Source organism: Chroicocephalus ridibundus, chromosome 8, assembly GCF_963924245.1.
Source record: "Chroicocephalus ridibundus chromosome 8, bChrRid1.1, whole genome shotgun sequence".
Classification (NCBI taxonomy): domain Eukaryota; kingdom Metazoa; phylum Chordata; class Aves; order Charadriiformes; family Laridae; genus Chroicocephalus; species Chroicocephalus ridibundus.
In genome coordinates this window covers 52,563,234-52,588,001 of record NC_086291.1, presented here as the reverse complement: position 1 = coordinate 52,588,001, position 24,768 = coordinate 52,563,234, and the positions used below count along the sequence as shown (strand labels likewise).

The window sequence follows — 24,768 nt, the reverse complement described above, 5'->3', positions numbered from 1 at the left end:
CTCATCTTCAGCAGCCCAGGAGCTGCACCTGATGCTCCTCTTCCCCAGCCACGTCTTCCAGAGTGGCCTTCCTCATCTTCAGCAGCCCAGGAGCTGCACCTGATGCTCCTCTTCCCCAGCCACGTCTTCCAGAGTGGCCTTCCTCATCTTCAGCAACCCCTTCCCACCGGTGGGACCTGCAAACCTCCCCCTGATCCCCCCACCGAGCTGAGTGCTGCCTGTTCGGCTCCTGCTCCCGGCCTCAGCACCCCAAAATAGCAGCCAACCTCCTCCCCGAGCACTGCTGGAAGTGCTCTCCCAGCTTGCCGCGCTAATTGCTCGGCCTTTAAATCAGAGCATGGAGGGCTGCAGTAGCCCTCAAGGAGCCATTTTGTACGTGGGTGCCGTTTCTCCGAAATGGCCTGGTTTTTATCTGCTTTCCTCTTTTTTTTTTTTTTTTTTTCCTTGAGGGGGTGGTACGTTACGGAGGCTGGATAAAGCGACTGAAGGGAGAGCTGCACCGTAAAAGCCAGTCTGCTGCTAAATCTGTTGGAGGAAAAAAATGATGCTGCAAAGTGCCTTTGCAGTTGTTTAGTCATTTGTTAGCCCGGCTGAGGGGCGATTCGCGCGGCCGTGCTCTGCTTGTGTGCGCAAGCACCGGCTGCAGAGCATCGTGTAGGGTAAAATGCCCTTAGAGCGAACGAGGACCAGAGGAAGGGTCAGGAAAAGCGGATGAGAGAGCACCGAGAGGAGATTTTCTTCTTTTTTTGGCTTTTTTGGCTTGTCTGCCTCACTCTCCCATTTGCAAAATGACACTCATCTTCTCCAGGGCTCCCAGGGAGGTACATTCGGCTCCAGCTGCCTTGCAGCTTTTGCCTCCCCAGGAACCATGCCCATGAAAGACACTTTTCCTGCCGCTCTGTTGTTTCTCGCAGTTAGCTTTCATGCTTTAATAAAAAAAAAAAAAAAAAAGAGAGAAGGTGCCTGGGGTAGCAGATGGGACCGGCTTCTCCTGCCTGCTATAAATCACAGAGGAGGTTTTTACCTTCCTGGGATGAAGCTGTGCCCTCGGAGCACTGATCCTGCCGGAGATGGCCGGCGAGCGGCAGCACGGCCGGTTGCCAGTGCCGTCACTGCTCGTCACCGCGTCCTTTTCTCCGGGAGGAGAAGACAAACCGACCCGCTGCGCCTCTTCTGCAGAAGTGGCGAGGTCCTAATGGGATTGCTAAATCATGGCCCTACTTGGGAGCGTCCTTCTGCTGGCGTAAATCAGCCCCGCTGAAATCGGCGGCGTCGTGCTGATTTACACCGGGGCCGGAGGGCGGGGGGGGAGATGCTGGATGGTTCATCTGAGCATCCCTGTCCTCTGCGCGGTGGCAGGCGGCCACAAATCGTCCGGCAGCAATGGAAATAACTCAGCGGCCTGAGCTTGTTCGTGGGGAAATGAGGGAGATAAGGAAAGCCAAAGGGGTTTTGGAGTGGCTGTGGGAATGAATTTCAAAATTTAGAATAGAGTATTTTTAGCTAGAAGGGACATACAATGGTCATCTAGTCCCACTGCCTGGCCGCTTCGGGGCTGACCAAAACTTAAAGCATGTTATTAAGGGCATTGTCCAAATGGCTCTTAAACACTGACGGGCTTGGGGTATTGACCACCTCTCTTGGAAGCCTGTCCCAGCGTTTGACCACCCTCTTGGTAAAGAAATGCTTCCTAATGTCCCATCTAAACCTCTCCTGGCGCAGCTTTGAACCATTCCTACGCATCCTATCACCAGATACCAGGGAGAAGAGATCTCCCTGGAGACCTCCCAGGCCTGCTGGAGGCTGAGTTTCTCCAGGATTTTGGGGGGGTGTGGCGCGTCCCTGGTTTAGCTTGCAGGAGATGCAGCCTTCCCGAGCGTGGGTGGTGCAGGACGGGGCACGCAGGCACCGAGCTCAGCCCCGGGGCTGTTTGCAGTAGGGCGAATAGTTATGATCGGCTGGTTGCTCCAAAATTGGAAGGGATAAATGCGGAGTGGAATGCGTGCCAGCCGACTGGGCCGTGTTAAACCCGGCGTGAGCGCTTAGCTGTGACAAAGCATCGGCACCGAGGGGCTTAACGTGTGTGTGAGCTGGCGGCTGGCGAGTCGGGCCATGCTTTATCGGCATTCGCAGATGTGAAGCGGCGGCGCCGGCTCCGGGGAGCGGGGCTGGCTGGGACCCGCGTGCTGCTACCGCGTCCTCAAGTGACCATCAGCTGTACCTGTCCCCAGCCCAGGGGAAAAACTGTCTGCAGCCCTGCAGGTTGCATTTACCCCTCTAGATGAACACAGAGTTCAAGCGCATATATAATACAGCCTGCTATGTCTATTCTATAAGGTCCATGCAGGATTGTATTACCTGCACGCGCTGGGATAGACCAGGGCCGGGGAGATCCTGAGCTCCCATGCAGAATTTCGTGCCCTGATGGTGCAGGACAGGCTGCGGGACCAGCAGCAGCTCGGCGTGGGAGCGAAGGAATATCTTGCACGGGAATATCTTGGCAAGCTGGGTCCCCGAGGATAAAGTTTGGTACCATGCCAAGGGCAACGCCTGGGAGGGAGCAGGGGCTGCCCTGGTGTCACGCTGCCCTTCTCTTTGATCTCTCATGCTGGGCTGAAGTGATGGCTTCTGCCAAAACCCTGACGGTCGTTTGATTTATTCTCCCGCCGCCACCACCAGCCCCCCGCCACTCTGTGCTGCAGAGAATCCAGAGCAGCATTTCCCCAAAGTGTCAGCACTTTGTACGGCACAAGACCCAACGTGCTTCCATAGCCATGGACACACCGACGTGCACACAGGCAGGATACAACTCCCAGGACTCATTTATATCCCTGCGCTTCTTTATAGCGCTGCAAATCCCCACGGTGGGTTACCAGGTCATAGCAATACCTGCAGCAGAAACACCTCCTTGCCTTAAGCAGCACGTTTTTATCCCAAGACGCTATTTGTTTAGTGCATTGTGATTCTAATTCAGCAGATGGTACCAACAGCTGCCAACGCTGCTTCTTATCTCCCTCCTAGCAGGCAGCGCTGACCCGATCTGACCCCGAGCGGGGCTCAGCCTGACACCCATGGCTGGGGGGGTGAGCACATCCCCTGGCAGGACCCCCAGCGTGGTCTGCACCCAGGCAGGTATCAGCCAGGCTGGGAGTCCTGGTACCCAGAGGATGCTGCTGCACCCCCCTGAGGATGCTGCGGTCCCCCCCGAGGATGCTGCTGCCCGGGCCCTGCTGCCCAGGCGCTGCCAGGGGCTGCCCCAAAGCCGGGCAGAGGCTGCCACTTAGTGTCGGGAAGGGAGCACGGCTGCTGTAGGGACCTGGCAGAGCGCCTGCGGTTGGGGACAGGCCACCCCTCTGCTCCTTTGGGGGGGACCCCAGGCTCCTGCTCACAGCCCCGGGGTGCCTGAGCTCCCCCCGGGCAGAGCCCAGCCTGCCCTGGGTTACGGGTGGTTCCGTCTAACGATGGCCCCCTCTAATTACTGCTGATGGGGGCGATGGGTCCTCCACCCCCCTGCCCTGTCCCTTGGGGTGCTGGCAGGACTCACCCCGCTGCCGTCACTGCGTAATCCCCTGCCTGCGCTGCACCCCCAAGGCAGACGATTAACATCCTGGCCCCTTCCCAGGCACTGCCGTCATTGCGTTTTCCAGCATCACTCAAGGCAGCCCCCAGCAGCAACTCCAGCAGCCCCCTGCCCACCGGCAGCCCCCAGACCGCGCTGCTCCCCAGCTCCTGCTCCCCAGCCAGCACAGGCTCCCAAATCCCACAGTCTGGGTGAGCCCCGGCTCCAGCTGCCCTCCTGGCCACATTTCTATTTAAACCTTTTTCCTTGGGAATGTGGCACTGAGGCACCCAGGGGATGCAGGGTCCTGCTGCTGTCCTTGATCTCCTGGGTGACTCTGGCAAGCTCTCACGTGCCTCAGTTTCCCCAATGTACAATGGGTCGATGGCAAATAAAGCCCTTCAGCCAGCTCCCGGGGTCTCTTGGCTGCTGGACCAGAGCTCGCTGTCCCTTGGCCACATGGGGAAACCGAGGCAGGGCACAGCAAAGCAGGGCTGGGTGGCCCTGAGCTGGTCTGCGCTCCCACCGCCCCGAGCACGCTGGCTGCTGTCATCTCCTGCTCCTTCCCCTCATCACGGCCCAATTCCCTGGAGACCATGGTGGTGGAACGTCCTTCCCCCGTGATGTTCTATTAGCTTAATAGCATTTTTCCACTCCATTTGAGAGGGGAATTTACAGTGATCTCCGATTAGGACTGTCTTGGCAGCGCCATACGTCTGCCCGCTGGGGCCGGCCACCGGGGCTCACCCTGCCCTGCTCCGGCTCCAAGGGCTGCGGGTGCCAACTCATCACCCCGCGGTGCAAAAGCCTCCAGCTCCCTGCTCCCCATTTCTCACCCACCGAAGAGCTGGGAGCAGGAGGCATGGCTATTCCCATGGTTCTTTTTGCCCGTGCATCTCCACCCTGGAGATGTTTACAATGCCGGCGGGGCACCAAGAAGAGATCTTACAAACCCAGCTCATGGCCCTGCTTGCAAAATCCGCGCACGGTCCTGCTTGCAGTCCTCACCGGCAGCCCCCCGCGCAGGGCAGGCAGAGCCCTTGCCACGGGCATTCCCAGCCCTTGCCATGGGCAGCCCCAGCTCTGGCATCTCCTGCCCTCCGGAGCGCCGGGGGCTGCGCAGCCCTGGCCCCCCCCTCGCCCGGAGCTGCCGCTGCTCATCCCTCGCCTCTGCCACAGACGGTTCTGGGATCACTTACCAATTAGTGTGGCCTGCTCATTAAAGCTCATTATCTGCCAGTGTGAACTTGGATGGGATTGTGCGGGCTTGGCGGGGGATCAAAATCTTCCTTCTTTCCAATCGCATCCCGCTCAGCCCCCCCGCTCTGGGAGCAGCCCCGCGGCCACAACAGAAGGCCAGGGGATGCAATGCTGCCTTTTAGAAGGGAAAAAAGTGCCCAACAAATTAAGGCGACCCCTCCCCACGGCAGGGACGGGTCACTGCACTGCGCCGATGCTGCGTTGGAGCAGGATCATTCTCGGGCTCGCCGTTTTCCATGGCTTTCCAGGAAGCTGGGGACACACGGGGGTAAACAGCTGGATTTTTTGTTAAAACCTAAATCTCAGAGTCAAGCTTACAGCCCAACAAGTCCGGAGTAGTGATTTTGCAGGCCGGGAGGCAGCTGCAGGTACCGGCATGCCTGCAAGGTCACACTTCCCAACTGGACGTGGCTTGGCCCAGTGACGGTGCCCTGTGTGCCCAGGGAAATGGCCAAGCGGGTCCTGGTCCAGCAGCCCCAGCTGCCCCCGGGCGATGCCCGAGCCCCCAGCTGTGTCCACAGGGTTTTGGGAGCCCCCAGCACTGTGCGATAGCGAGCTCAGCTCGGCTCCAGGGCACAGAGCCGGCAGCGACGGGGAAATACCAGCTGCCAACCGCAGAAATTAGGTTTCTTCTTCATGTGCTACGTTGACGGGAGCGGCTGGTCTCAGGGGTGTCTTGACTATTTTCTGCTTTTACTTGCAACGGTAGAGCTGAAAACACAAAATTTTGACAAAAACAATCTTCTCCCACCGCCTTGGTGGGTGTTTGAGTTCAATAGGTGCTAGAAATCCCAACAGATTACACGGCTTGGATGGAAACAAGCTCACGGAAGGAGAATTCACTGCGCAGGGACCCCCCGGCTGTGGTCCGAGCTGGAGGGCAAAGCCCTGCGCCTCCGTCCTGCCCCGCTGTACCCCACGCCTCGCCATCCGTCTGGGGATGGCTTTGCTGTCATCGCACGCGTCCCAGCCTCGGTGTCTGGGGGGTGACATGGATCCAGGTCCTGGGGCAGGGATGGGACCGTTGCTTTGCTGCTACGAGGGCCAGTCCTGGGCATCCTGCACCAACAGCCATTCCACGCTGGGAAAATCAACCCCAAATGCAGCCTGGTTTCCTAAGCACCAGCAGCATGAGAGAGGGAGCCCTGGCTTTCCCAGTGCCTCCTTCCCTTCTTTCCCAAAGCCGTCCTTCCCAGGGGAGTCACCAGGTCTGGCTTTCATTAGTGAATGAGCCTGTTTTGGTGAATGGCTGTTGTCAATATTGATTAAATTCCATCTTCCCATGTGCAGAGAAATCCTTTTGCGGTCTCTTCAGCGCTACCATCCTAAAATAACTGAGTAACAAGACCCGGTTTAACCCTTCCTTCCTCCTCCTCCAAAAAAAAACAACAACCCCAAGGTGAAATCACCCACTAACTGCTCCTTTGTTCATCTCCTGCACGGAGCCACCCAGTAACAAGACAAAAATCCACCAGCCAGTGGAAAGCAGCTGGTCTAAGTTCAAGCCAAACAGCCTCAGCTTGCGCGAGCCAGGGCTTTAGCGCAGGCCAAGCCGGGAAGGCTGCGCCTGCATCATTAACAAAATCCCCAGCAAATGCTCCCCGTGGCATCCAACCAGCTCTCCAGGGCTACAAATTGTGCCCAGGAGCGTATTCTTCCCCGGCTCCTCCTTGCCAAGGGTGTCTTTCACCGCAGACATCAATGTGCCTGCGTCCCACGCTGGCCTGGATTAACTGCCTCTTTTATTGCTGCCAATTACTGGCAGCAAAGATGCCGCGGGGATGGAGAATGCAAGACGGGTTACCACCTTCCCGGCCCTAATGACGGGAGGCTTTGCAGGCTGCAGCGGCAGCCTCAGCTCCCCACGGAGCGGGGGAAAACAGCCCCCAGCCCCCCAGCCTGCTTCCCTGTGCACCCATCCCTTGCACCCCACAGCTGGATGCTGCAAATGGCATTGCGGGGAGAGCCGTATCCCGGGGCTCTGGCGTGGATCAGGGGATGCGAAGGTGATGCCCGTCCGTGGTAACCCCGGGGATCTTCCCGCGGGGGTGGGAGCGGAGGCAGCTCGGGGCTGCAGGCAGCAGACCACACTCGGCTGCTGCTGAATGCTCTGAGGCTTCACACTGCGAGAAGAATGAGCAGATAATAGGATTTTCCGTCTCCTCAAAGGGCGCGCGAGCCAGGCCCCGGCGTTGCGCGGCACCCTGGGAAGAGCCGTCGGGAAGATCCCGCACCTCCCGGCCGGCACTGCAGCCACAGGGATGCTCTCAACTGCAGAGCAGCCCCCTGCGTGCAAATGGGGACCGGGGACCCTGGTCCTGCGAGGGCACAAGGCTGGCAGGGACTTTATCGCTGCCGCTACCGAGGGGAGGCAAGAGGATGGCAAACCCCGGCGATGCCGTGGCAGGAGCCAAGGGAAAGTTGAGCCGCCTCCGCCTCGACACGGCACGTTTTCGCCAGGAACAGCTGCCTCTGCCGCAAAAGCGAACGGGAAGGCAGACAGCGGGCTTTCCACTTCACGCTTAGAACAACCAGGGCACGCACACGTCGCCACACCACAGGCACGAAACACTCACACTTCCTCTTGCGCTCACACACGCTGGCACCAGCCCGGGGCACAGCAGCCGCCCCCAGCAAGCCCGCGGTCCCACGGCCCCCGACCACCGCGCAGGGGTGGCCCAGGGACCATCTGGAGGCTCACTTGAAAAGCTCCCGCGTCCCTGCATCCCTGCTCCATTTCTCCTCGGATGGCTTATCAGCAGTGACTTTCCCGACAGCAATCGATAGAAAACATTTTATCGCCTTCCCAGGCGGCAGGATCCTTGGAGTGGGTCTGATTTCTGTTTCTATGGTGACATCTTCCGGGCTTATGAAAGATCTTGCCTTTCTTGGTTGTTGTTGGGTGGTGGAAATGGGGGATGGAGTGGGGGGGGGGGGGGGGGCGCGGGCCGGTGCTATATTTTTTGTTGTTGTAGATTTTGCTTTTTTTTTTTTTTTCCCATTTATTTCTTTTTTATGACCGCTTTCAGCGTAACAAGGAAGTCGCCAGCCAGACAAATGCGATGCCTGCAGCTCACTCGCAGCGCTGCTGCTCGCTGGGAGGGGCCCCGGAGCAGCGTTCATCCCCAAAACACGCCGCAGCCTCTGAAACCTATCAAGGCTCGAATGCACGTTGGCCGTCTCCCTCCTTCCCTCACCCCTGTCCCCCTTCCCACCCCTCCGGGCTTCTACTGCCAGGCCTGGAAAAAGCCACTCGGCCACACAGCAGGGATGGCCTCAAGCACAAGTGACAGCTCGGGGCGCTTTGTAGCGCAGCTTATTTTGCTGCTCAGCTCTGCTCCCTCCTCCTTCCCCTTCTTTTTTTCTTTCCCCCCCACCTGCTTTGGAGGAGGAGGAGGGGGTTTGCCACATAGCCCCCGGCCACCAGCCCCTGTCCCGCCGGCTGTGGTGGCTCTGGGACCTGACCAAAGGGGCAAGGAGGGACGCCGGGGGGGGTTTCTGCGTTATCTGTGGGACACAATCGCTTGCCATCTCCTGCATGCAAATGGCCCGGTGCTTTCGCTGAGTTACCTGCACCTGAGGATCCAACTGCCTGGCTAATAAATGTCTGCATGGCTCCTTCTCATTAGAGCTCTCTTTACCCCGTGAACGGCAACACCTCCTGCTGCCTGCCCCTGCTGAAATGGCCCAAGTGCTCCTCCTGGAAGCCACCCTCCTCTGGGAGATGGATGGATGGATGGATGGATGGATGGATGGATGGATGGATGGATGGACGGATGGACGGACGGATGGATGGATGGATGACCTCGCCTGTCCCCAGATGCCCTGTGCTGATGCATTTAGCAAAGTAGCCCCCAGCTACTTGACCCTCGTGGCTTGGGGACCTAAAAAGGAGCCCCTCTCCTCCACCACCAAGTCCCCAGGGGGGCTGAGCGCTTGTCCTTACTGTGAAGGGAACAGATGCTGGCTGAGGTGGACGTACCCCAAGCTCCAGCTTCCCAAAAGCCTGAGTGCATTCAACACTCAACAGCCCGGAGAGGTCGAGCAACGTGAGGGAGCCAACGTTCCTGTGCACCTCCCAGCACAACACCAGCCATGTCACCCAACCTGGGACAAGCCACGAGGGCTGGCGCGAGGGCAGGGACCGGCGCTGAGCAGCAGGAAGGGACGAGGTGCTGCCGACGGCTTCAGTCCAGGTTGCCAGAGGTGGGTCTGAAAGGCATCGCCAGCTGGGCAATGTTCTGCCCGTACCTTTCCTGTACCGATCAAGCTGCGCTGCTCCATTTAGTTCATGTTTCTCAGTGGCACAGCATAAAAATAAATAAATAAAATAAAACAGAGGTTTCTGCTTTTTTTTTTTTTTTTAATCATGGGAAACTCCAAAGCTCAGAAAGTTGGAACCGCGTCCTGGTGTTAAGCGACGGCAGGGGGATTACTCCTTGCATCGGGTACAGACCCAAAGCACTTAAAAGCAAGGGCAGGAATGGCTAACGCGGACCTGCCATCACCTTACCCAGCAAAGAGACACACACCGCCTGCGACACAGACCAAAAACCCTGCATGTTTCATCTCAACGCAATGCCCTTATCTTTGACCCAAAATAAAAATTATTCCTTGCTCAGCAATCTCAAAATACGAAATTATCTACGTGTGCACTAATGCCACGTATCAATCAACTTCAAATGCAAATCCACTGAGCATTTATCCCTAATTTTACCATAAAAGGATGGTTACACGCCAAGCGCCTCGCTCAACATTATTCTAGGGAATAGCAGTTAGGATCAGCAAATCTTCTCCTGGCCATTGACAAATACTTGGATCCTCAGCTTCTCCTAATGGAAACAATCTGGCCGGTTCCTGAGAAAGGGCAGAGCGCGGAGGCCAGGAAGAAGAGCAGCACGTTCTCTTCTCTCCCCCTTTTTGCAGCCTCCCTCACAAAAAACCTCGTCAGATCTGGAAGCCGGTGCAGGGACAGGCGCCGGGGGAAGGAGAGCAGAGCTGGCTGGGAAGCTGGGGTGGGAGCAGCAAGACAAACCCCTCTCTGCTCTCCCTGCAACGGCAGCGGGGAAGAGCCGGCGTTATCAGCCACCTCGGGGAGAGCCTGCAGCCGTTCCCTGCCTACAGCAGCGCTGCTCAAAGGGAAGCCCGCTTCCTTGGATGTGTGGCGGGTAATTAGGGATTTGCAAGGCCAGGCATATTCTGCAAGTTGTTTTCTTCCTTTTTAAAGAAATGGGGGAGCGTTGGTGGTAAAAGACTCTGTACAAGAGAAAGGAAAACACCAGGGAGCGCTTAAAGAAATGGCAAACCGCGGATCTAAACCAGACCATATTAAATGTCTTGCCCGGTCACTGCACGGCTGCTGGCGGAGGTGCGGAAGGACAGACAGCAGCGCTACCGCAGGACCACGACGAATATCAGTTAGAGCTCTGGAAAGGCTGAAAGTCCTCGGGCACGTGCCATGCTCCAGCCACGAGGAGCAGGAGAGCCACCTCGAGCGGGCTGTACCACGGGGGCTGTCCCACTGGGGCTGTCCCACCGCCACCACCAGCCGCTCAGCCGCCAGACGTGGGGTTTGACCAATTCCCAGCTGGATCCACTTTGGGGGATCCCCCGCTCGCAGCCCAGGATCAGCCCCCGGCAGTGCTGGGAGGGCGGCACACAAGGGGTCCATCCCGAATTTCCGCCCCGCGCACTCAAGGAACAATGGCCTGTGTGTCCCTCGGAGGCTCCTCCTGCCGCACGTGGCCCCAGCCGCCCTCCGAACACTCTCTCTCTTGTTCGCTTTGGCCAGGGAAGCGGTGGAGCAGCAGGTATTTCCTGCCATCGGCTGCCATCCCCGCCTGGCAGGGGACATGCTGCTCCAGCCGGCGTCCCTGGGACCCCCAAGGGACCTGAGACCCCTTGGGGACAAAGCAGGGACCGGCAGAGGTTGCTGTCCCTCGGCAGGCAGGTGGCCCTGCTCCAAAGGGACACCAGCAGCTCGACGCAGCCCCCCGCTGTGCACATCCTGCTGGAAAAGATTTCCCTTCTGCGGTTCCAAGTCCCAGCTAAAATGAGGCTAAAAAACGTGCAAAATGCTGTTTTCACTTCGTTTCCTTTGTGCTTTTCACAGCGTGTTCTGCAAACAGGGACTTCCTCATAGTTTCACTTTGGCTCTCACGTTCGGGAGTAAGAGAGAGGCTTTTATTTTAATAGAAAAACAGGATTACAAATTAGCAGCCCGGCTGCGAGAGCCCAGAATCTTCCCATTAAAAAATACCTGCACACTGTGCCGTGGCCAAAGCCGGGTGTCAGCAGCGGGGACACAAGCAAGGAGGGGTGCTGGGTGCCACCCCTCTTGGTGCAGAGCGGGTTGCCGGCGGCCGGTGGCACGTCTGAGAACGGTTAACCAGCTGCGACCGCCGAACAGCAAGGGCTTACACCAGATACCTGACGGAGAGGAAAATCCCAAGCCAGCACCAGGCAGCAGTGCCGGCTGCAGCCAATTTTCCTCGCTTAATATGTTTCCTGCACTCGTCCCCCTCCCTGACCTCAGCTCCTCCTTGGAGCACGTTCAGCCCCAGACACACCGCTGAGCAACAGCCAAGGCCAGCGGGACCGCTGCCATTTTGTCCCTCCCCTCGGCTCCTGCCACGGCTGCTGCGGACCCCAGATTTCCCCCCGGGCTCCCCAGGCTGCCTGGGGCAGGGGGAGCGGGGCAGCACCCTTGGGGAGCGAGCACCCCGTGGCATGAGGGTGCTCTGTCACCCGCTGGAGCTGCCGTGGGATGCTCGGAGAGCAGGGGGGTCGGACGCGCCGCCTCCATCCTTTGCAAAGGATGCGTGTTCCAGATTCGGATGCAGATGTGGATCCAGATGAGGATGTGAATCCAGCTCCAAATGCAAATCCAGATGTGGGTCTAAATCCAGATCCCAATCCTGATCCAGACCCAGACCCAGATCCAAGCGCGGCCCCCACATGTGGTCTGACCCTGATCCAAATGTGGATCCAAATCCAGAGACAGACCCAAATCCAAATCCAGACGCGGACCCAGATCCAAATCCGGATCTAAGCCCTGACCCCGGATCCGGTGCGCGGTCCCCCGTGCACAGCGCCCAGCGCCCGGGTCTTCCCCCCCGCCTCGCCGCGCAGCCCCCGGTGCCCGGCACCATTCCCCGGCGGGTGCTGCCCTGCGGGGTGCCCCGCACCCCGTACCCGTGCTCGCCGTCCAGTGCCCGGTACCCGGTGCCCAGTAGCTGCCGTACAATGCCCAGCAACCGCTGCCCGGTGCGGAGTCCCGGTGTCCCGTGCGGCGCCCGGTCCCCGCTGCGCCCACCAGCCCCCGCTGCTCCCGGCGGCGCGCGCTGACGGCTTACCGGCGGCGCGCGGGGCGGCCGGCAGGTGTCGCCGCCGTCGCGGGCAGGGCGGCGGGCGCGCGTGCACTTCCGACGGCGCTCGGTCATGCCCCCGACTTTCCTCCCCTCCCTCCCGGCGCCGCGCGGGGCTCCCGCCCGCTGACACCGCCGAGGCGGCTCGAACGGCGCGGCGGAGAGCGGCGCGGCCGCCCGGGGATGGCCGCCGGGGCCGCCCCCGCCCAGCGCCGCCGCTGAGACCCAGCGGGGCACGGCCCGCCAGGTAAGAAGGCTCCGGTTACGGCTCCGGGCGGGCCCCGGGGGAGGCCGGCGGCCCCGGGGAGGACTGGGGAGGACGGGGGGCGGGGGGGGGGTGACAGCCGTTGTCTGGCGGGGGGAGCGGGGCGGGCTGCCGGCGCGCGGGGTGGGGGGGGAAGCCCTGCCCGCCGCCCCGCGTTACCGCCCAGCTCGTTTCGCCTCGCAACGGCGGCTGCAGCCGCGGCTCCCGCCGGGCCCGCTGCATTCCCGCTGCCGCTGGAGCGGCGGTGGCACCGCGTCCCCCGCCGCGCCGCCGGCATCTTCCCTTCCCTTCCCTTCCCTTCCCTTCCCTTCCTTTCCCTTCCCTTCCCTTCCCTTCCCTTCCCTTCCCTTCCCTTCCCTTCCCTTCCCTTCCCTTCCCTTCCCTTCCCTTCCCTTCCCTTCCCTTCCCTTCCCTTCCCTTCCCATTCCCGCTGCCCAGCGCTTCGTTCCGCCCGCGCTCCCATTTGCAACCGCAGCCCGTTCCGGCCCCCGCCACGACCCCCCACCGCCTCGACCCCCCCCGCCCTCGATATCCTCCCCCCAAGCGCGAGCCTGACCCGAGCTCTGTGACGTCACGGGGGGGGGGTGGGGGGACGACGACGGGGACAGCGAGGGGCTCCCCGGCCCCGCGGGTGGCCGCGGTGCTCCCGGCTGGCAGCGCGGGGATGCGGAGGGGGAAACTTGGTGCATCTGGAAGCCCCCCCGGGAGCCCCATCTTCCCCCCCCCCCCCCCCGCCCCTTCTGCTGCAGCTGCTTTTAAGCTGCTAAATTCCAGCTAAATTCCAGTGTGTGTGTGTGTCCCCCTTCCCACCCACCCCCTGGAAACGTGCAGCTGGAACGGTGCAGGGTGGTGCTCCCATGGCCGGGGATCCCAAGGGAGATGCTTCCCCCAGCCCAGGGGTCAGCATCCCGAGGGCTCTCCGGCCGGTGGCGAAGCGTCGCGGCTGACGTCGCAGACCTGCCGGAGGTTTTCATTGACGTCAGAGCGGGGAGCTGCTGGGGTGCGCGTTCGTTCCCCGCCGCCTTTGATGGAGCGCGATGCCCTCCCTTAGACGTGAGCAAATTTGGCTTTGCAAAAAGCTCTTGTGGCCACTGGGTTCCTGCCCGCTCTCCCCTTGGCTGCGAGCGGTGCCCGGGTTGGCTGCCCTCAGGTGACCTCCCAAAGTGATGTTTTGGAGGAACAAAAACAATAGTGGGGGTTTTTGCATGGGAGAGCGCTCCTGGGGCCCTATGCAAGCAGAGGGAAGGCATCGCTGGTGGTGCCACCACCTCCTGAGGGCTCCTCCAGCTGCTCCAGCTTGTGGGCATCACCGGAGCTTCCTTGAGGGTCCAGAAATGGTTTTCTGCTGGCTGCTGGGGCTTAGCAGGGCACTCCTACCCCACAGCTGCCTTCCCCGGGGTGGCAGCTTGTGTTCTCCAGGTGGGGTGAGCTCTGGGTGGTGGCTCTGTGGATGTGGGTGCTGTCACCCATGCGTGGGTGGGGGGACCTGCGGGGGGTGAGGCAGAGGATGGCTGTGCTGTACAGTCAGGTGCACAGCCGGTGCTGAGACCGCATCTCCTGGTGTCTGTCACTGCCTGATGAAAATGGACCTCCAGCTGCTGGGGGATGGAGTGGAGAAGGATGGGAAGGAGCCAAGGGAGATGGAGAAAAGGACACGTTCCCCCTGAGCGCTCTTCCCTCCCCGTTCCCTGCGGGATTGAGGTGTGCCTTGAGGCATGGCAAGAGGCATGGTGGTTGAAGGGTTCAGCGGGGATCTGCATGTGGGGCTTGGAGCCCGGGGGCTGGGGCCACCCTGAGCAGCAGCTCTGCAGCCCGGGGCCGGGAGCTGTGTGAAGTTCAAGGCAGGAAGTGAGAAATAAAAAGAACATAATAAAAAAAAATAAAAAAAAAATAACCACGACTGGTAGAAACTGCCCGGGGAGATTTAGGGAAGCGGCACGGCTGTGCCGTGCAGTTCAGAAGAAGTGTGCGTCCTCGTCTGAGGAGGAGCTGCCCGTGCCGGGGACCGCAGACCCACCTCTCCTCTCCCGGCTCTGTCTCCTCTGGAAGCCCCAGGGAACAATTGCATACAGAGTGCTTCGTTTCAGAGCCGCCACAGTCATTTCAGAGACCTTTTAGGCAGGAAAAGTGCTCTGTAGCGTGTAATTTGAAGGCTCTGCTCTGAACCTTCACTGTCGCTCTGCTAAATGATCCTCTGCTCTTCCAAACCTTTGCTGCCTGGAAACCAGCGGCGGTGACCTGGTTCCTGGCCTTGCTTGGTCCCCGCTCTCCCTTCGGCCCCGTGTGAAGGTGAGGGGAGTCGCGGGTTGCAGGGAGCAGCCCGGGGTGTTTCTCTGTCTTGCACGGGGCTTCTCAGACGTCAGAGTCCTGTGAGATTTCAGCCAGTCTTAATCATCTCTCGCCTCTGCCTGAGCTGCAGAGGTTGTCACAGCTCGCTAAGGATTTTCCAGCCCAGAGGGTTGAGCCTTGTGAGGGCTCTGCAGGAAAATCTAAGCACCCCAAGTGTTTTCCCCCAAAATGGGGGACCAGCGGAATTATTTTCTGTAGCGTCCCTCAGGCTTGGCAGCTTGCGGCGGGGAAGGACGGTTTGTTCTGCCATCAGAGGAAACGGCACAACTTTGGTTTAACTGATGGAGTCACGCCGCAGCCTCGCCGGGGGCACGGTGAGCTGAGCCCGGAGGTGACGGGCCATCAGGGAGCGTGATATTGCCAGGGGTTTCCTCACCCTCGTCTCTCCTCTCCTGCCCATCCCAGCGCGAGTTGCCCTAAAACTTTTTGTCGGTTGGAGGCACACCTGCAGGAACAGAGTGAGCTGTGGGTTTCCTCTCGCCGCGGGCGCTGCCTGCGCTGCCAGATGCAGGCAGGGTTTGAGTTCCCGGCAGCCGGGGTGCGCAGACAGCATCGCTGTGGGGCACAGGCAAAGGGAAAAGGATGGGGAGAAGGAGAAACATTTGCACTTGAAGGGTTCGGCTGTCATCCCTCAGCCTGTTCCCAAATGGTCCGGTCCCGTGCTGTGGCACAGGGCTGAGCACCGGGCTAGCGCGGCTAGTGCTAGCACGTCTCCTCTTGCCTCGCGCGGCTTTGCTCTGCTTTGGATTCGCTCCTGGTTTCCGCCGAGGCAGTCCCGGTGGCGGCGGATTTATGCACGTCACTGAATCAGACACGCGGCCAGGGCAGGAGGAAACTGTCCTGAGTCTGTCCTCCGGCCGTGCCTGGTGGATACCTGGGTCTAACATGCTCTTAAAAACCGCGGGTGCTGGGGAACCCACCCAGTCCCCGGGCGATGGCTGCCACTCACTAATGACAGACTTCCAGCAATGCAATTTGGCTTCCGCTCGCATCCTATCCCCTGCAGCAGGGCACGAGGCAGAGGAAAGGCAGTTTCCCTTCTTCACCTCTCAGAGGGATGCTCCACAGCTACAGCCCTTCCGAAGGCTGGGCAGGATGCATCCTAGCTGGGATGGAGCAGGCAGACCCATGCCAGCATCCTGTCCCACCGTCCACTTGGAAATGCGCTGAAAATCCACCTGCTCTGCATGGTGTGGATTTGGGATTTCCCCCAGGAGGGCTTGTACAGCTGCTCGAGGCCAGCAGCAGCAAGGCTGTCACCCCGATGAGGAGGAGGAGGAGGGAGGCAGGTGCAGGCTCTGGGGAACCGGCATCTTCGCCAAGTGCAAAGAAGTGGCTCCAAGCAGCGGTCGCCACCTGCCCTCGCCATCACCCAGCCGGTGAAAACTACACGTCCCAGCAAGCCGAGGGCCACCGCCAGCTGTGCAAGATGGCGAGTGGCTTCCTAGGGCTGGCGGTCACCCCCGGCGGGAGGGTGGGCATCGCTTTGGTGGGGGAAGGCGGGCGGCCGCTTGGTTTTTGCTTCAGTTGCACGGCCTAGTTTCGAGAGCTGGAATATGCTCAAAGATGGGCTTTCTGAGTTGCTTTTTTTGGTTTTGTTTTGTTTTAAATGACAGCATTTCCCCTTTAAATTTACATCTCTAGCTGGGGAACACAGAGCCTGGTGAGAGAGGGAGTGTGAGACTTTTATAAAAAGAACGAGTCGGGTTTTATTATCCCTTTGAGACGAGCAGGGAAAATCTATACTGAAGGCATGAAATAGCAATAAAAATGGACTTTTTGCCAAAGCGAAATTAATTGAGTGAATCTCAGTCCTCAAGCCTGAGCTCTGAGAGGCTTATGAGTTGGATATGAACCATGCTGCCCCCTTCCAGGCTCTCTTCCCCCCCCAGGAGGGGAGGCAAAACCTCACGCCGGTCCTCAGCACCGAAGAACGACGCGCGATGTGACCAGCGCACAGGAGCAAAGGACTCGTGGTTGGGACACAGGCATCCCCACCGCTTGCGAGGCTGGGGTTGCCTCCAGCCCTGGTGGTCGCCGGAACAAGGACCTTCTCCAGGTCCATTGGCTTGGGGACCCTCTCTGATGGCGTGAATACGATGCTGACGATCGTTCGGTGCTCACTGCTCCAGTGTTTCCGCTCTTCACCATCATCATCAGTCATGGCGTCCCACCTGGATTGCGGATTTGGGGGAGCCTAAGAGAAAGGAAGAAGGTTGGACACAAGCTCCTTGAACCCGCTCTGGAAGCCAGGAGAAGAACCTCCTGTCTTATTCTGGCCTGGGCTTGCTCTTATTGACCGTTTTCCTCCCTCGTTTTTGCTTCCTGCTCCTGCCCCACGCTGGGGTCTGGCTCTCCAAGACGCTTTCTGGGCAAAACCTTCACAGAAAAGGAAAACCCCCTCCTGGTTTTTGTTCATCTGGATGTATGCGTGTGGTGGCACCAGCTTCGCTCTCCCCTTCTTCCGCGGGGGAGGATGGCAGGAGGAGCTGCTGGACAGAGCGGTGAGGGGACAGCTGGATTCTTTTCAGCAGATGGTGCAAAGAGGACGAAGCTGCGTAAACCTCCCGAGTCCACCAGAGAGACAGAGATTAAATAGTGAGAGGGCTGAGAGGCAGCTCCAGGCGGGAGAAGGAAGGAGAAAAAAGGAAAATGGGGGTGGAAATAGGATTGGAGAGTGGAACTGGGGAGAAGAGTGTTGGTTTGAACAGGAATCTCCTCCCACTTGATGTCTCCCCTCCAATTCGGAGGGCCTAGATTCAGTGCCATAAAAATATAGCCCTTTTCAATCCCTTATCTTGCAGGAGCAGAAACAATTGGCCTGCAAAGAAGGAGAAAACAATCTGTTTGACTGACAAACAAAAACACATTTCTGTACAAAAGGAGGAGGAGGAAGAGGCAGCTGTCTGGCTGCTGCTTCGGCTTTTTTCCTTTCCCCTCCCTCTCCTGTCCCCTCGCTGATGGTGTCGGAGCGGAGCTGCTACCCTTGCCAGCAAAACACCCGCCGTTCTGACTGGCTGGGTTCAATGTCAGGCTCCTGCAGCAAATGTCATTGTCCGCCCCGCTGCCACCAGCCGCGGCGGAGATGCACAAGCCCTGCCATGGTGCCCTCCTGGGGACGGTGCGGTGAAAGGTGGTACCCTGAGCATCAGTGGGGCAGAGCCCGGCTGCTGGGAGAGGCGCCCGTTGGGTTGCCAGAGACGGAAACCGATGCTCGAGAGAGAGGGACTGAGGCTGGTGGCTTGTGGTGGATGAGCTGGGGACAGAGGGGACGCAGGAGATCCTCCGTCAGAGGACCTTGGGGAAGTTCAGCCGTGCTGTGGGGGATACGCTGATATCGCAGCACGTGGGCAGCATCATTGGAGCACCCAAGTGCTGCGGCTGGAGATACTGCTGGAGCCTGGGCCATCGCCAGAGTCAGCTCTGTGCCTTGGTTTCCCCGCCTGCGAAGTCAGCAAGATGCCGTAAGAGAGCTGGGGCAGAGAAGTACCCTGTGCACCTTAAGTCGTTATCCCAGCAAGTTGTTATCCCAACAAATCGTTATCCCTAAAAAATCATTACGGCAACCGCCGTACTAGCCAAATTGGTGCTGTGGGGAATCCGTTGGACAGGCAGGAGCAGAACCCGTGGGATCTCGGCAGTTCTCCGTCTTTCCAGAACAAACTCCTCACTTGGAGGCTTTTATAAAAGAAAGAGCAACTGATTTTTCTCCGTGCGATTCCCCGACCAGGAGCAGCAGCAGCAGTTTCCTGCTTGGAACGGCCTTCCGAGGGGACTCTGCTCTACGGGGACACGTGAAGCAAACACCCACGCTCCGAAAACAGCCAAATGCAATACCCAGCGCCTGCCTGAACCTGGAAAAGCAGGAGGCTGGAGCAGGGCGATCTCTGCAGGGGCTGGTTAGTGCTGCTGCAGAGGGGATTTGTGGTAAATAAAGGGGCACAAGAATAAAAACCCTGAAGCCACTAGGACGGTTTTAATTGCTTTTGATCCAGGTTGCTGGTGACCTGCTAGAGTCCACTGGAAAGACCATCCTGCACTGGTGGATGGTTCATTTTTTTCCCTTTTTTTTTTTTTTTTTTTTTTTTTTGTTAAGGAGCTGTTTCACTCGGCAGCCAAGTAGCAAAATAACATGTAAGAAATCACAGATTCCAGGTGAGTTAATAACAAATAATGACTCTCAGTTCCTGAGTGGTTCTCTCGATGCCTCAGTCCAGGCGTATAACAGCCAGGCTTTCCTGTGCATACGCAGCCAGGCTTGTTGAAATGCTGGTACAAATTGATAGAGGCATCCTGAATTCAAGTGAATTCAAGAGATCCAGCCATTGCTTTCTTCAAGTACCACAACAGAAGCTTTGGGGAATATTTGACCTGAAACGTTAGAAGAACTTGATTCCTTTTTTTTTGTTGTTTTTTTTTTTTTTTTTATAATTCTTCCACCTAAAATGCAGAATCTTCTGCGTTTTCCTTTCCTCTTTCATTACAAAGGAAGATGAGAGGAACCATCTCTCCGCACGCCAAAAACTGCAGGCAGAAGAAGATACAAAAGACGACTGGACTCCTTTTACAACTTTGGCGTTTGACTTTTCCTCCCCAGAAGGGGAAGATGCATTGTCAGCCTGTCTTGTGATCGGGCTGTAACCTTTTGTTACCCTGATAAACGTCAGCTGACCAGGCTGGGATGTAAAAAAGCTTCATCTCTACCAGACCGTTGCTGCGCTGCCTCGCACACGGTATTCGGGCAGGAAGAGGCCCAGCGGCTCCCCGCCTGAGCGGTGCTTGCAGACTTTGCCCGGCGCAGGGGCAGCTGCGTCCTCCGCAGGGAAAAGCGCAGGCAGCGAGTGGGAGAGCGGGTTTTGCCCGTGCTGAAGCCGGTGGCAGCACCCTTCAGGGATGGCGGTATCCAGCATGCGGTGATTCAGCCTGGGACAAAGGGCTCTTCGCTGGGACGGGTGGTCTGCAGAGAGTCTGTGCATCAGGGAGGAAAAAAACAGCGTTATTGAAATGGCGTGGCTGGACCCGACCATCGATGCTGCTTGGGGGCACTTGTTCCCTTCTATTTCAGTAGTGTCATGATAGTGCCACGTCCTCTGCAGCCACCTGCCCAGCTTCTCCATGCTGGCATCTTCTCCCAGCTTCTCCATGCCCCTCTGTGGCCCCTCAAGGTCCTCCAGCACCCTCTCTCCTTTACTTACTCCTGCCCCCCAAAGTCTCCCTGCCTTCTCCCTTCAGCTCCTCCCTCTCAGCTGAACCCTGTTGGCAGAAAAGCAAATTTGGTGAGGGTTTGGCCTCCATGCTCAGTGTCAGTAGATGTAATGCAAAGCTGATGCTGCAAAGTAAATCTAACGAGGATATGGAGTTTGGCTGCTGGGCAAGAAAGACCGTTCAGGTCTTAGCAGATGCCTGCTTCTCTGGTCCTGCACGCTCTGAGCATCAACGGTGGCCATGGGAGCAGCTCTCAGGGTGAAGTCAGAGTTTGGCTCAGCCCAGGGCATGAGGAGAGGTGGCTGAGACAGAGCAGGACCTGGTGAAGCCCCAGCTCTCGGCTTCAGACCCTGCAGATGTCTGGATGCTCGCAGTCTCCGGCTGGCGGGACGGCATTTCCCATTGCAGAGCCAGCATTTGGTGAAGCAGCATCCACCCGTCTTTTATCGAGACCTACCTGGAGCCTCTCCTTTCCCTGCTGCTGCCCTACTTGGCGGCCATGCGCACAGGAGGGGAGCGGGCATCTCCCACCCCTTCTGCCAGTCGCAGTCACACAGCCCCGAAGCTCGTCCTCGATGTTACTCTGTACTAGCGCCTCTTGGGATTTGGCCAGCGTGTGTCCGGGCTGCGAGCCTCTTCCTCTACAGCTGCCCTCCACTCGGCTGCGTCACCCAGAGCATCCCTTCCTCCCGCCCGGGGTTGCTTTGCACATCCCGTTTCCCGAGTTATTTTGCCCTGATTTATACTGGGTCACGGGCGTGTGGGTCCCTTACTTGGCGGTGGTAGCACAACCTCTTCGATTAGGTGTATTTCCAAGCATGACTTCCATCTGTCCGTCAGTCGCTATAGCTAATTTCTGCAGCATTTACAGCCATACAGGGGCATCGTTCGAATATAATAATCGCTGATGGTGGTAGAACGGTGATAAATGATCTGTTCCACGCATTTCACCTCTTTTCTATTCACAAATTATTCGTGATTTTTTGTAGTTGCATTAAGTATTCAAAGTGACTGCGATTTTCCCCATCGTATTCATTATTCAAAATTGTTCTCCAGATAATTTCTGCAAATAATTCGCGGTCTCCGCTCTTTTGTGAATACTCAGTCTCAAGAATGAGAGTTGTTTTAATTGGGATCTTACATCACATGATGGATTTCGGCTTCCCGATTGGGTAGGCTTAATTTTTAGACATGAGGTTTGGGGAGGGAACTGTTGCAATTAAGAATTTGAAATTCACTTTCTTCCAATATCTTCGGTTGCCGCTTAAAATTAACAGTCTGTCTTGTCTTTTTTTTTTTTTTTTTTTTTCCCCTTCCTGGCCAAAAATCCCTGCCGGTAACTTGTTGGCAAGAAACACTTGGAGAATATAAACAAAAAGGTGGCACCAAAACAGCTAAATTTAACATATCTAAAAACTGGAGTGATGATTCACGGTGGTTTGTTTTGTATTATTCACCTCGCTCTGGTAAAAATAATGATCAAAATAATTTAGAAGCATACAAAGTCACATAGCGAGGGGACATTTATAGCACTGGGTTTCATAAAATCTTCCATCGATGGCTCTCTGCGTGCCTGAGAAACATCCTGTGGGCTGGCCGGCGTGCGGCGGTGAGGTGGTACCCTGGCCCTGCTCGGCGCTCCGAGGCTGGTGCCGGCTCGGTGGAGGCGGAGGGAAGGGACGCAGAACCAGCCTGGCTCCGTGTCCAGCCTTGATCCGCACCCGCAGCAGACAAGGCTCCGGTTGTCTCACGCAGAGCTTGACTCCAGGCAGAGGGTGACCGTAAGTGACTTGCCCAAGGTCGCACTCCCAGCTCCCTGGTTCAGCTGGAAATAGCTCCAAGGGCTCCTGATTCCCCCCGCTGCCCCCCAGCAGCCCCCCTCCCGCCGCGGGGCGAGACGGAAAGGTGCAGAGTTCAGATGTTTTCTCTAACCCGCAGCCTGGCTCCTGCCACCTCTCGTAAAACCTCCTTGGCTCTGTTTTCTGTCCCCTGCCATCGGGCTGAGTCAATGGGGCCCCACCCGTGTCCCCCCCGCTTTATAGCACTGGCTCCCGTGGCATATTTATGCCTCCGAAGTGGAGCGTTGCACCGGCGTTCCTGTTCGTGTGGCACCCGCACACCCCGGCTGCTCGCTTCCACCAGCTGCTGCTGCCGATTTCCCTTAAAAATAAAACCCCTCTAAAGGTACAGCAGGGACACCTTAAATGCAGAGCTGTGGCGTGCAGTTAATCATATCCTCTTAACGGGTTTATTCGCTCATTAAATATTTAAGACTCGTTTCTCTTTATCAATAGTGTGGAGGCGTGCAGGCCCCGGTGCAAAGATTTATGCACACAATAGGATCGGTGCATTTAGATTTGTTTGAAGGGATCCGAGAGCCATTTAAAACTCGACCGAGGGGGACGGTTTCTGCTGCTGCTGTTTTCCTCCGGTGAGGTTTCTGCCTCCTGCCTGCGGCTGGGAGGCGGCGGGAGGGGAGGTCGGGGGGCGCGGGCTGACGGCTGCCTCCGATACTCCCCTGGTTGCTTTTGAAGTAGCTGTGCCCCTGTTTTCAGGGCTGCAGAGGTTTCGGAGGGGGTCTGCTCGTGCCTGGCATGAGGGTCCTGTAGTGATAAGGATGGTCCATGGGAAACGCGGCGCGTGGAGGCAGGACCCGGTGCTGGGAGCGTGGTTGGGGAAGCAGTGTTTTGATCCCCACTTCCCACTGCTGTCTCTGGGAAGAGCTTTGCCGCTGTGGCTCAGATGTGAATTCCAGCTCGTCTGGTGCCGTTCGGGAGCTGTCACGCAGGTGCAACATCTGTTGTTCTCCTGTTATTACCTGGGGTCTGCTCTTCACGCAGGTGTAAGAGCGGTGGTGGCCTTTTTGGTTCATAGGATGGGCTGTGGCGGGGAACCAAACCCACACCATCACCTTCATCCTGCCTCCCCATCCTTCCCATCGTCTAACCCCCTGCCCACCGCAGCTCACCAGCCCAGACCACCATCCGGAGCATCCAGCCTTCATCCAGTACCCACCATTTCCCACTCTGCCCCATGCCTGCTCCCCAGTCCCTATGCGGGGGCTCCGTGGCTGCCAGCTGCTGCCAGCTGTGCTGCTCACCCTCGGCGTAGGGAGGCAATCCCTTGCAGTCCTGCCGGTGTGCACCCCTCTAGCACGTATGGACGCCTGTTCCCCAGGCTCCGAAGGGTGCAGGTTGCAACCTTGTGATGGAGCGATGGGGAACCGGGGCTGAGGTGGGGCTGGGAGCCCGGCTGCGCATCCGATGCAGTTGCACAATGTGACCTGTACCCGTCCTTCCACTGAGCGCCTTGCCGGAGCTTGCAGGGACAGCAGGTCCCGGCACGCAGGACTCTATCACCATCTCAGCGGCCTCTGCTTAGATCAGGAGGGAACATCTCATGCCAAGACCTGTCCTCCCCAGGCTGCAGCTTGGAGTCGGCGATGGCCCAAAAACTCTTCTCTGGGAGGTGCTGGGGTGGATGGGGCGGGCGAGGGGGTGTAGTGGCCATAGGCAGAGCTGGCAGCTCCCTCCTGGGGGTGTGAGAAATACCCCGGCTGGCTTATTGTCAGCCCAGAGCATGGCAAGAGCGTGCATGCGTCAGATATTTACCCAAACCTCTCCTGCTTTGCAACGTGCCCACCGAAAAAAAAGGATCTGACAGCAATAAAACTGTCGGGCGGCTGCTGCGGCTGCTGCTTTTTTTTTAAAGTTCTATGATAGCTTCTCCCCCCCCTTTTTTTTAATAGCTAATGCATCTGTCACTACTTTCCTAATGAGCTTTCCGAAAGGGCCTTGGGGACCTCTACCTATCCATGTGGGTTTGGATAGGAGCTTACTCCGGGGAGGCAGAGAGAATTCAGCTCCCTTTTTCACCCCCGTCTTCTCCCCACCGCCCTCCCAAACTCCTCTCCGAGGGCAGGTTGTCCAGAGGGAGGGGAAGACAGCAATATCTCGGCACTCGGCGAGCTGGCGTGCACCCCCTGCAATCACAGCCAATAATGACAAAAAGACGGGGCTGCTGCCAGAGATAGAGAGCTGAGCTCCAAGCGTTACAGCAATGTCACAGCCTTGGGACTGCTGCTGGCTGCTACTGGAAAGAAATTTCCTCACAACAGGCAGAGTTATAGGAAGGAGCCATTGATTGCATTAAAAAACACCCTCCCCACCTCTTTTTTTTGGCATGGATTTTCAAGGCTTTTTTTTTTTTTTTTTTTTTCTTTTTTCCCCTCTCCTTTCCCCCCCACCCCCCACCCCCTCCCCGTCCTCTCCATTTGCCATTGAAGTTGCGTTCAATAAAACCCATCGCCCGAGAGCGTCTGTTCGCATGTTCTCAGCAGTACAATGGGCAGAGGACTGCAGTGTGCAGAGGCTCAGCCAGCCTCACGCAGACAATGAGGGGGTGGGAGCGGGGCTGAGGCCGAGGGCCGGGGCGGGGGGGGCTTTTATTTTATTTTATTTTATTTTTCCCCCACCTGCCGGCCCCCACTACTAATTGTAATCACAAAAGGCAAATGGGAAGGGACTGGGGGAGCAAGGCTGTGGTTCACTGGGGTCATGGTCTCCATCAGTCATTCTCCCAGCCTGTTGCTGGGTAAAAGCCCGGCTTCTTGGTTTATCAAAACGACTGCGCAGTAAAAGCCTCTTCGCCCCAAAAAAAAAAAAGGAAAAAAAAAAAAAAGCTGTTTCAACTGACTCAAAAAGCATGAACTTCCCATTGCTGTCCATGGGAGACTTTCCATTGGCTTCTCTAGGCGCAGAAGG

General features: G+C 57.9%; 1 protein-coding gene across 2 annotated transcripts in view; it reads left to right on the top strand.

The window, feature by feature from the left end:
• Positions 1 to 12,290: 12,290 nt before the first annotated feature.
• RAI1 (retinoic acid induced 1) overlaps positions 12,291 to 24,768 on the top strand; it is a 78,485-nt gene continuing 66,007 nt past the window's right edge. The window contains exon 1 of one of the 2 annotated variants that reach the window (XM_063343296.1): positions 12,291 to 12,433. The gene's annotated coding sequence lies outside the window, so the exon portion shown is untranslated. The remainder of the gene's footprint in view (positions 12,434 to 24,768) is intronic. The other variant, XM_063343293.1, reaches the window with a different exon arrangement.